A 13,122-nucleotide genomic window follows, 5' to 3' on the forward strand; every position below is an offset into this window, starting at 1 on the left:
GAACTAGAATACTAGTTACCAACACCATGAAAGATAAAAGTGGATGATAGGTGTTAAAGTGTGGTAAAATGTTACTTTTTTGCCTTGGGGGATAGGTATATCCCCTGTGAACTTTGACATTGCTAAATCAAGATTAGGTGTGATGTTAAGAATAATTCTAAAGAACAGAATGTAGAAGTTATAGCTTTTAGATCAGTAGATCATGAGGAAAGGGGAAGAAATAAAGACAATCTGACCAATGTGAAAGAAGGCAGGGAGGGAGGGAAAGAAAAGCACAAAAGAAGAATGAAAGTTAGAAAGCACAAAATAATGTTAATAGATGTAGAACCCAGAATTAGACTCATTTAGAAGCAAAGACTTAGTACATTAAAAAAAATCAGGAATGAATAAAGCTGCCAATAAATAGGACTAGAAAAATTGACTATGCAAATTATAGTAAATAAGTAAATAAATAAGGTCCTTACTTCACATTATTCACAAAAATAAATTCCAGGTGAATGAAGAAACTAGAGGTGAATAACAAAACAACCTTAAAACTTATAAACAAGTATATAGAAGGTTATTTTTACTGCCTTTGGCAAGAAAAGAAGTTTTTAGATAGGGCACGAAAAGACTACATCATAAAGTAAAGGATTAATATCTTTGAATACCTTGAAATTCAAAGCATCTGTATGACAAATGCACTAATATCAAAGCGGAAAGACACAGACCGATAAAAATTATTTGCAAAAAAAAAGGAATAGAGAAAAAAAAACAAGTGTGTAAAATAAATATGGTGGGGGAAAACCTAATTTTAGAATAGTCAAATTATTTAAACTGGCAATTTATGACAAAGGAGACAAAAATAGCCCACATACAGTAAGATTCCATTTCACATTTTTAAGTATTAGCATCAATAAGGTTCAAAAGATACCAAGTGTTAATGAGAATGTAGAGAAATGACAACCTTCATTTGCTGTTGGTGGAGGTTAAGATTGACATACAATTTTTATGGCAATTTTGCAATAAGTTTAAATATGAAGAAATGTGCATGATTCCTATACATGACTCCTCTCTCAGGCAGACCATATAATTTAGGTAAGTTAACCTCATCTCTGGGTCTACAGGTGGGGCATGTGGCTCGGTACTACCTACTCAACATACATTCTTCTGTCTACCCGTACAGTAGCTACAGTACTTATGGGGGTGGGGAGCGCTAATTAGGCAAAAGCCAGGACTTTTATTTGATACACCCCTCCTTGCTGTTTGTGAACCAGGAAACATGCATCCTCGGCAGCCAACAACAATAATTTCGAGACCAGTAGAGAAGGAGCTTGCCAAAATTGAGTAAATGCAGAACAATTAGAGCTGAGAAATGGAAAGAAAGCAATTTTAGGTCCTACCTTGAGTTATAAGATGAAGCTTCTCCTAAAATCAATTATCCCTGGACTATGCAACCACATGAACTAAACAAAAACAAAAACGAGGTTTGTCTTATGCTGCTGAAGTCATTTTAGGTTTTGTGTTGTATTGTGTTCTGTAGCTATACCCAGTAGCATCCTAAAATGAGTAGGATTGAACTGGCATAAGGGAAAGGAAAGATCACCTCAGGCAAGTAAGAAAGACAAATATCGTTTTATGGACATATTGTGCTTTGCTTTGAGTGTGTTCTCTCATTGTACCCTAGACTTCACAAGCATATTCTTTTTTACACCTAATTGTTACTGTTTCTTTCTTTTTGGGGTCATACGCATCTTGCTTACCATTGTATCTACAGAGCCCAGCCCAGTGCCAGGAACATCGTAGGTACTGGATAAATATTTGCTGGATCGATGTTAAGTTAAAATAATGCAGGGCTGGTAGGCAGAATCAAAACCAACAGTTGGCAGGATCCATACTGGGGAAAAACTGGCTGGGCATCACAGTCATTCCATGCACCAAGTGGCAGATTTGGGGGACTAGCCAGTGCAAAGTACCAGGAGAAGAGACACAGCTTAACAACATGATAAGAAACAGTAAGTTTGAGAATTCATTGACACATTCATTTATTCAAGAGGAAATGGGGATTCATACTTACATATGTATAGTTTACTTACTATGTGCCTGGAACTATTCTAAAGACTTTTTATTTCTTTTTATTTCTTTCTTTTCTTTCTTTCTTTCTTTTTTTCTTTTTTTTTTTGAGACAGAGTCTTGCCCTGTCACCTAGGCTGGAGTGCAGTGTCATGACCTCAGCTCACTGCAAACTCTACCTCCTGGGTTCAAGTGATTCTCATGCCTCAGCCTCCCGAGTAGCTGGGACTACAGGTGTGCACCACTACACCTGGCTAATTTTCGTATTTTTAGTAGAGACAGGGTTTTGCCATGTTGGCCAGGCTGGTCTTGAACTCCTGACCTCAAGTCATCCACCTGCCTTGGCCACCCAAAGTGCTGGGATTACAGGAATGAGCCACTGCGCCCAGCCAAGACTTGACTATTACCTCATTTAATTCTAATGATATCCGTCCAGGTAATGTGATAGAGACTAGCACTTAGCAGGTGGTCAATTTACTGAGTGGTGGTTGTTAGATGAATGGATAAATCCAAAGTCTGTGTTCTTTTTACTGATCAAGTACTTCCCATAAACACTGACTGGATGCCCCTTAAGAGCCAACAAAGTGGAAAGTTATTGAGGAAACAATGAGAATAATCCTGGGAGATGATGCCTGGATTCATCTGGATTACCTTCCTCATAGTCTAATGTGTAGGATGCTTTGAAAGCCCCACCCAATACTCCTTACTAAGCTTAAATCATGGAGAGAATGATAAATATGTCCTATGTAGACACAAGGAATCCTTTGACTAATACAGAATGAAGATTTGGAAGATGATATTAATAGACACCAGGAGAGCAGAAAATGGGGTCAATTAAAATAATGGTAACTACTAACATTAATTTAAAAGGGTGAGGGGACTAGTTATAGCTTAGCAAGGAGACTGTTTCCATAATCAGATACTTGAGAATCTACTCTGGGTCTTGGCAACAGGACTAAGAAGGAACAAATACAGCCTCAAGAGATTCTATGAAAGGAATGTACTGGAGTTAGTGGCATTGCCACAGGTAATAGAACTTAAAGGGTAGGAATGTGGATGGTAGAGCTGAACTTCTATGTGATTACCCCATCTCATCCACTTAGTCTTTAAGCTTGTTTCCCATCTGTAAAATGGGAATAATAATGAGGCTAATCTCATAGGGTTAGAGTGTGAAGAGCATTGTCTGGAATAGGATAAGTGTTTGATAAATTGTATCTGATGCCGTTGTCCATGTCTCTAAGAAAGAGCATGTATCAACAAGGATGAAACAATATAAACATAATTCGAGAAAAAATGGTAAAAAGAAGAATTTGGGAGATGTAGATTTTGTCAGAAGAGGATCTACTTGCCGTTGGGTGTGATGAGTTTATATTTAGCACTTGTCTGCACTTAGTATGTGCTTAGCTTTGGGTCAAGCTCAGAGATACTTGAAGGGAACTAACAGCATGCGATTTGCGGAGTCCTATAGGTCTGAGAAGCAATTGCGCATACAGGCTAATGGTTTTGGCTTTGGAGTCAGACTGTCTAGTTTTGAAATCCTGTTCTTCCACTTAGTAGCATTTTATTTTTCTCTGTAAACCTCAGCTTTCTTTTCTAAAACAAAAGTGAGGGGTGGGGAAACAAATCCCTAGGATTTATGAGAGATTTAAAAGATAAAATGAGGCCAGGCTCAGTGGCTCATCCCTGTAATCCCAGCACTTTGGGGGGCCAAGGCGGGTGGATCACCTGAGGTCGGTAGTTTGAGACCAGCCTGACCAACATGGAGAAACCCTGTCTCTAATAAACATACAAAATTAGCCAGGTGTGGTGGTGCATGCCTGTAATCCCAGCTACTCAGGAAGGCTGAGGCAGGAGAATCACTTGAACAGGGAGGCGGAGGTTGCGGTGAGCCAAGATGGCGCCATTGCAGTCCAGCCTGCCTGCAACAAGAGAGAAACTCCGTCTCAAAAATAAATAAATAAAAGATAAAATGAGAAAAGTGCTTACCATTAATATCTGATACGTACCAAGACATTTGTAGGAGTAATAATAATGATAAGTGTGAATATAGGTAACAGTAGTCATTGTAATAATGTTGACATCTGAATTACTGCCTATGGTCAGGTGACAGGCTCAGAATAATAATGTGCATTTTGCAGATGTTAATACAAAGATTAGAATGGAGCCATCGTCATGGGCAGAGTTTTCCATAGGGAGATGGGTAGAGGGAAAACAACTGGGATCAGAAAGAAGGGGAAAAAGAACCAGTAATGGGAGAGGATGGGCTGGCAGAAAGACAGGAATAGTTAATGTCTGAGAACTGAGGAAAGGTGATGGTTCTAGAACAGGGAGCCAATAACATCTAATATCCAAGAGGTCAAAGAAATTGAGACCTCAGGCAAGATCTGAGTGAGTTTTAAAAGGACAATTTAGGTACCATGATAAGGGCAGGAATGGCCATAGATGGTTTCAGCAGGAAATGTATTGATAGGAAAATTAAATTCATTGATACCTAAAAGTGCCACACAGGTAGGAGGACTATCAGGATGACAGGCAATGTGGCTTCACCCATGCATGAGACCTACTTGGCGTGACATCTCTGCTGGGCCACCTGCTCTGTGACCATGGGAGAGTGCTCCCCTTTCTTTCTCTCCCTTGCAGTTGTGTGGCCAGGGGGCTGAGTTATATCCAATGGGATGTGAGCTGAGTGATATGCAGCACTCTTAGGCCTGACCCAGAACTTTCCATGAACAATTTTCCCTCTCTTTCTCTATTGCCAGCTGAATGGGAGGACAGAAACTTTCATTCTATTAGTCCACTAATTTTTAAAGTCCTTTGTCATAGTGGTCAATTTACCCTGACTGATGTAGTTAATAACTACTCTGAACCTCTGCTTCTCAGGCTAACGATAGCTACTTAGCTGATGGTTGTTCTTTCCGCTTTTGCCTGCTAATAGAACCTTAATGGTGACGAGTTAATTGGCATTCTTTTGCTTTACAAGAGTCTGTGTCCATCCTCAGCGTTATCCGTGGAATGGTGTGTGTGTGTGTGCACACGTGTGTGCGTGTGCATGCACGTGCACATGTGGGCATGTACTGGCCAACTTAAGCCAATGGCAGCAGTTTTCCTCCCTTGCCTGTGAATGTCTTAATAATGGACATGGGGTCAGTGACACATGGAGAGAAGTTCTCTAGTGGGCTTTTAGGAAATTTTCCTTGTTCTTGTTCTTAAAAAGGGGCTTGAAAACAGATTTTCGTTTCCCATTTTAAATTTTGCAAGTTATTATGATGTCTGGAGCTACAATAGCCACCTTGTTCATTCAGAGGAAACATCTGAAGGCAAAAGCCGATAGGCTGAAGAGGGGAGAATCCCAAGGTGTGGAGCCAATCCTGAAAGCATCCTACCATCACAAGTGTTTTAAGTGAGATAATAATATTGTCTTTTATTTATACCATTCTCAGTTGGTTCTTGTGTTCCTTATATCAAAAATACCCTGACCGATATTTTGGTTAGAATTACATCAATTAAAACACAAGAATCGCAAGCCATGTGGTAAGTGATCAAGTATGATATCATCAAAATAACCACCACAATCACCGTCAAAGCACGCACCTCCTGTCTCCCAACCTAGTGCCTCAGACCTTATTGCTTCCTGGGGCTCAACAGAAAAATAAAGTCTCCTTTCAGCCTGTGACACAATATTTTCCAAGGGGTGGGAAAACAGCCTAGAAACAACCAAAAAATTCTTTTTAGAACTTTTAGTTCTTTTGGAAACTGAGGTTGTGGAGGAGATTTCGTTATTGGTGGCATTGGGATGTATCATTTGGATAATGAGATATTTGTTGGGTAAAGTGAAACCTTGGGATAACAGGTGCCCTATACAAATAAGGGTACTATTAGCTAGATAATATTTAACAAACACTCCCTCCTTATCACAAGCAATTCAAGGCAATAGAATAGAATATTACAGTCGATGGTGGGGGAAACATAGAATCCTTACATTATTCCTACCAAATGATAAATAGGGAAAGATGCAGAGCCCTTTGTCATCCTGCTTCCTGCCTTCATTCAGGTTATTCAGAAAAATGAGTACAGCTTGAAGAAAGATAAGGCCAATATAAGAGAATCTATGCTATGTTCATACTCCTAGAGCCCAATAAAGCAAATCCAATCAAATATATGTGATGAAGACCTAGATGAAATGAGAAGCTATTTCATGCCATTGAATGACGGTAAGATGATAAAAGATAATAATAGCATTGAGGAGAAGAAAGTGAAGCAGAAGGAGAAAGAACAGAGATGTTTCTTTGCTGTTTTCCTCTTTATTAATGTCTCTCACATATCATTTTCTTTTAACATTCAATGCTCAAACAAATCAGCAAGGTAGCCTCCACTATCCATATTTAATAGATGAGGAAATTGATACTCAATGAAGTTCATTGACTTATCTGAGATCACAGCCAGATCTCTGAGTCCAAACAGCATATTGCTTTTTGCTCAACAACTTTGCTTTTCATTTTATTCTCTCTGGGATGAGAATCCTGAGTGACCTGCATTAGTCTTTTCTCACACTGCCAATAAAGACATACCTGAGACTGGGTGATTTATAAAGAAAAAGAGGTTTAATGGACTCACAGTTCCACGTGACTGGGGAGGCCTCACAAGCATGCTGGAAGGCGAAAGGCATGTCTTACATGGCAGCAGGCAAGAGAGAATGAGAACCAAGCAAAAAGGTTTTTCCCTATAAAACCATCAGATCTTGTGAGACTTTTTCACTACCACTAAAACAGTATGGAGGAAACCGCCCCTATGATTCAGTTATCTCCCACCAGTTTCCTTCCACAACACGTGGGAATTATGGGAGTTACAATTCAAGATGAGATGTGGGCGGAGACACAGCCAAACCACATCATGGCCTGACCTTCGGACTCAGAAATGACAGTCATCCTACCCTCCGAGGAGCTGGCTGCAAGTCAGGAAGGTGCATCCATGAAGAGGCATGCTGGGTGAAGTAAGAAAACACCTTGCTTGGAAGCGAAGATCCCTGACTCAGGATTCTGATTTAACACTGTCTACACTTTGTAATCTAAGTGAAGTGACTAAACCTCTCTCAGCTTGTGTTTCTTTGAGTTTAAAAAACAAAGAGCCTTCATGACATTGTGTTTCTGATTACTTATTGTTTCTTCTGTTTTACCTCAGAAGACTGGTTGACCCTTGTTTAAAAACAAAACAAAACAAAAAGAAACTAACATAGGAAAGGGGCCTCCTGGCCCTTTGCTATTTATGTTTGTCCGATATAAGTGTTTTCCTAAAGTGCGTAAAAGTACTTGTGAATGCCATTTTTTAGATATATGCTGTCAGTTCTAATTGCACAGAGCGGAACATTTTAGCCGTGAGAGCTTCTCTGTGTCACAAACCTAGCATCCTGTAAAAGCAGGCCTACAAATGCTCTCACAAATCAACTCATTTCAGAATCAGGTCATTGGATGGTTGGATATATGGTTGGAACTACTTGGTTCCAAACTTTCCTGGCTGTATTCTTTTTGTGTGTGTGTGGAAAACAGACCTGCCAGTATTCTTCTGTGTGCCTCAGACTAGAAACCCGTCTAGACATCACACACTTTTCTTAAGCTGATTTTAATATCATTCTGTTGTGTGGTCCCAGCTTGCTGGATAGAAGTTCATCCAGAACTATGTAGCCCAAAACACTCTAGGTTAATGCAGAGCCTCCTCCCCACGCCCCTCCTGAAATGGTGCTTCTCCTGGGCTCTGGGCAGTAGCCATCCATTCACATGACAACCCACTTTTGTTTTGCAGGCACATAGGTTTTTCGTTTATTTTGTAGAACAATCATGCATGTCAGACAAGGACAGACTTGTAGAGAAACTGACTCAGAGAGCTTAGATAACCTGCCAAAGCTGATGGTGATACTCAGAGGTTAACCTAATCAGAAAGTGATTAACCTCCTTCTACTCTAATACATCTCTACAAATAATCCCAATTCACTTTCATCCTTGATGAAAATCTGATTTCTATGAAGCTTTGACTAAAACTTCTTTTACTTTACTTCATTTCATGATCCATTCCACTTCTATGCCTCAGTTTCCCCATCTAATAAAAAAGCAAAAAGTAATTAGGTTGAGTTACCTATGCTTGGTCCGTTGAAGCAGTTTGAATTTTTCTGAATCAGGATGAATGCAAATTGCCTCGTTATTTTACTAATTAATAATGTCTGCTTGGAAATGCAACTATTAGTGCACAATAAATGATAAGGCTTATAATTATAGATGAGAGCAATTTCTTCTTTTTTATTCTTACCTTCATTTCAGTTTATCTTCCTGAGCTATAGCTACCTCTGTAAGGGTTAGGAAAACATTTAAAATATCTAAACAATGATTCCTTTTTCAAGGGTTCGGAAATTGATGAATCATCCTACTCTGCAGCATTCAAAGTAACTGTGTGCTTGACACATAGAAGGAAAAGTGGGCTCTTTGAAATGTGAGCTGAGCACTGATCGTGTCACCTGCCCAGCGCGTGACCTGTTCACTTTCCACCTGACCCTCTGTGCCCAACGTCACCTGGAGCCTGAAACCTGGAAGCAAAAAGTCCTTGACTGGAGTCAGTGGAGAGAAAATCATCACCTGCTTGGGCACAAACATGCCTGGTGACTGCGTCACTGTTTGTTAAGTGGGATCAGCTAATAGTTGCACAGCGGGCCTTCAAAGCATCACGGCAGAACTGATGAAGTTCCTGTAATGCATTCCCTGTGTGAAGGCCTTGGACTTTAGAGCTCAAGTGCGCCAGGAGCATTTTGAGCTTGCCGACAGGCTCTCCCATGGATTCTATTTGGTTATATGGCAGTGGAAAAGAATTGACTTTCATTTTCGTCACTCTCTGCCTGAGTCTCTCTACTGTAGCCACACTTCTGCTTCCCATATATTGCATAGGCTGTTCCCTCTACCTGGGACACCCTCCCCTCTGGATTGCAGCAAGATTTGCTTCTATGTTTCACTCAGTTATCTACTTACAAATCACCCCCTTAGGGACCTTGCAGGCTGCTCTCTTTCTCCTTACCTGGCTTCACTTTCCTTCACAGCACCTGATACTATTACACATATTTACTTAGTTAGTAGTCCATGCTTTTTCTTCCCCACTGGGCCATAAGTTCTCTGAAGGCAAGAGCCACATTTGTTTTTTTCCACTGATCTGTCCTCAGTGTCTACAATAGTACTCAACCCACAATATAACTTTGAGAAACATTTCTTAGAGAAGTGAATAAATGAACAAGTGAAGGAATGATTTTTTCTCATTTTACAAATGAAACAAGTCAAAAACAAAGAGGGGAAGTAAGCTAGTCCAGCTCTACAGCCATTTAGCGGCACAGCTAGTATTAACATTTTGATTTCCTAACTCACAATCTAGGATTTTATTTTCGTTTTATTCCATACAAACTCTTCTCCAGAAATTTGGCAACTCAGATGGCACTTGACTCTTCATAAACACATTTGTTGCACTGTCTTTAACCTGTTCATGTCAATGAGAATGACTAGAACTTCATGAGAGACAAGTGTTTACTAGTTAAGTTCTTACTGAAGTGATTGGTCTTAGAACTCCCTTTCAAGGGCAAAGATGATTGAAAATTAGTTATACTGTTACATTTTTAAAACATTTTTGAGTATAAGTGATTCTAAGCATTTGTTGTATAAAGGTGGATATGCATAAAGAACAGGTAAAAATAATAATCATTATAATCATATTTAGAAGTAGTCTTGGTACATTTTAAACATATTTAACAATTAGAATCCTGCTGTATGCCGAGTTTTCTATCTTTGTTTATACACATTATATTTTAAACATTTTTCTAATGTAACTAAAACTAACATTGTTTTAGGGATAGTATTTCAATATATAAGTGTGTCACAATTTCACAATTTTAGTTGATCATTTTCCTCTTATTTATCATTAAGATTGTTTCCACTTTTTATTTATTGGATTTCTAGGTTTTAGTCCTTCATATTTCTGGATTCAGTTATTCTATAAACATTTTCAAAACTATGCAGATAATAAATTGTCCAAGTTTTTACTTAACGTGCTACAAATAATCTAAAAAAAATCAGGGTTTCAAGCTCAAAGCTTCTCTTCAAATCAATAACTGTTGAAGATTTCACTTATTTGCATTTTTAGTCTTTGAGGTTTAGAGTGGAGGGTGGGGATCCAGGGGCAGTGGGACAGGAAACATTGACCAATTTGAGAACAAATAGAGGCTTGGAAAGTTTGTTTACATTTCTGTTCTATGTGTGATTCTGGCCTTTGTAACAAGGAGGATAAAAAGCCAGAACTCACTTTGGTGGCGCCTGCAGACCTCTGCACTGTAATGACACGAGCACAAGCTGCACCGGGTACAAGTCAGCATGACTCAGCCAACCTCCCCCCTGGGTGAGAGGAAGCAGTGGTGGAAGGCCAGCACTTGTTCCTACCTCCGCATGTACAGTGGTGAAGAGAAGGCTCACAAAGGGTTTCTCAATCTGAGAAGGAACCCTGTATTCAGAATGTGGCTTAACCCAATGGGATATTCCAGCCATAATTCTGGTAAGGGTGATGGTCCCACTACACACCTAGCGTATTTGTGAATCTCAAATTGATGCCACCTCTTGTACCTTGCACAAGTAATAATCACTACCGTTGATCTGGCACCTCCTACGTGACAGCTTACTAACCTAGGCACTTTCAACTGGCCAACTAATTTAATTCTCAAAACAAGTTTGCCAGGCAAGTATTATTGGCTGCATTTTCCAGATAAAGATACTGACGTTCCAAATGAACTTCAGATAAAGTTTATTCCAGATAAAGTTAACTGAGGTTCATGCTGCCCAAAGTCACACAGCGCTGGGATTTAAAACTAGTCTGTTTGTCTTCAAAGCCTATGCATTACTGCACACCTATGAGGTTCTGCAGAGAAAAGGTTCCTCCTTCTGCTCAGTACCTGTGATTCTAGGGACAGTTGTCATGGAAAACACTGTGTTAGAATAATCTAGTGATCAATAATCTCATTGACTAGCTATTTAATGAGCACTTACTTTGTGCCAGGCTGTCTACTAGTTTCCACTGAGAGAGTTGAACAGAACACATTTCATATCATAAAATGGGAGAAGGGTGAGATTTGAAGGGCAGGATTGTGAGATACATAAGCCCCCACTCTCAGGACATAGAATACTCTATTCACCACAGGGATTAATTAGCTCGTCACAGAAACTCAATAATATTTGTGGAAGAAGACAAAGATCAAAGGATAGGCGATACATTATAAGGCACTTAAAACTTAGTCTAAATACTTGGAATCTATTCTCAGGTTTATTCTGTATTCACTGTGCAACTTTTGGAAGTTTTGTGTAGCCCCCTAAGCCTGCCTCCTTACTTGTAAAAGTGGAGATAAACATCTTTGTCTGATTTCACTCATTGGATCACTGTGGATCCAGAGGATCAGGGGATCAACTATGGGTATCAGAGCTACTAAAAAGGTAAACATCAGTTTTCCAAGTATCAGGAACTATAATATTTGTTGGCCAGATCAACCAATCAATATTTATTGCATACCACATGCCAAGTATAGGACTAAGGACTTCACGAATGCTATACATTTGTGCCTTCAACAACAACACTTGATTAATGAATGTCTCCATTTTATAGATGAGAAAACTGAGGTTCACACAGTTTAGATAGCATGCTGGAGATGACACAGCTGGTGAGGGGAGAAGCAGGAATCAGATTCTCATTGCCAGATGCTGATGCCCCAGCTCTTATAAATGTGCTTTCACCCCAGCAGCTGCATGTGACAGTCATCCTACTATAAATATTTCTGCAGGAACATAAATTAAAGGCCTGTTCTTAATTTTCCCCTACTAACTTAGAATCAGTCACAGGATTCCTCAAAAAGTTAAAAATAGAGCCACCATATGATCCAGCAACCCCACTACTGGGTGTACATTACAAAGGAAATGAAATCAGTATGTCCAAAGAGATGCCTGCACTTTCACGTTCACTGTAGCATTACAGTAGCCAAGATGTGGAATCAACCTAAGTGTCCATCACGAATGAATAAATTTTAAAAATTGTGGTATATATACAAAATGGAATACTCTTCAGCCATAAACAAGAAGGAAATCCTGCTATTTGCAACAACATGGATGGAACTGGAGGACATTTTGTTAAGTGAAATAAGCCAAGCATAGAAAGACAAATATTGCGTGACGTCAGTTATATGTAGAGTCTAAAGAAGTTAAACTTGTAGAAGTTGCGTAGAATGGTGGTTACTGGGGACTGGGGAAGTGTGGGCAGGGGAAAGTTAGAAAGATGTTGGTCAAAGGACACAAATTTTCAGTTAGATAGGAGGTATACGTTCAAAAGGCCTATTGTACAATATGATGACTATTGTTAGTAACAATATATGTATCTTTAAAAAATACTAACAGTAGAGTTTAAGCATTCTCACCACTAAAACTAAAAACTAAGTAATGTCAATTAGCTCAACTTACTTATTCCAAAATGTATATATATTTAAAATATTATGCTGTACATAATAAATATATACAATTTTGTCATTTGAACAAAAAGTAATAATTTTTATTTTCCTAAAATAAAAAAGAATCAGCTACAGGAAGTCAATTCACTTTCTGAAAATTCCAAGCTGCACTGCTTTCAGAACCCGGAAGTCTTGTGTTACCCTTAGGTCTTCAGCTTCTGACTCCTTTTATTTCTGAATCCAAGACCATCTTGTTCCAACACTGTCCATCCCCCTTCATATGTGCTGGGGATGAGAGGAGAAGGGTCCATGCATATCAAGTATGAAATGAAAATAAGACCCTCCACCCAGACCCTCAGATGCTCTGAGCAAATCCTGAGATTTGCTATAGAAGCAGCTGCCTGTTGATGCTTCATGCCAAACTCCTTTTTGACCCACATCCTTTCATCTTTTTTTTTTTTTTTTTTTTTTTTTTGAGATGGACTTTCCCTCTGTCGCCAGGCTGGAGTGCAGTGGCGCGATCTTGGCTAACTGCAAGCTCTGCCTCCTGGGTTCAAGAGATTTCCCTGCCT

Source organism: Pongo abelii, chromosome 7 (genome assembly GCF_028885655.2).
Source record: "Pongo abelii isolate AG06213 chromosome 7, NHGRI_mPonAbe1-v2.0_pri, whole genome shotgun sequence".
In the NCBI taxonomy this organism is placed as follows: domain Eukaryota; kingdom Metazoa; phylum Chordata; class Mammalia; order Primates; family Hominidae; genus Pongo; species Pongo abelii.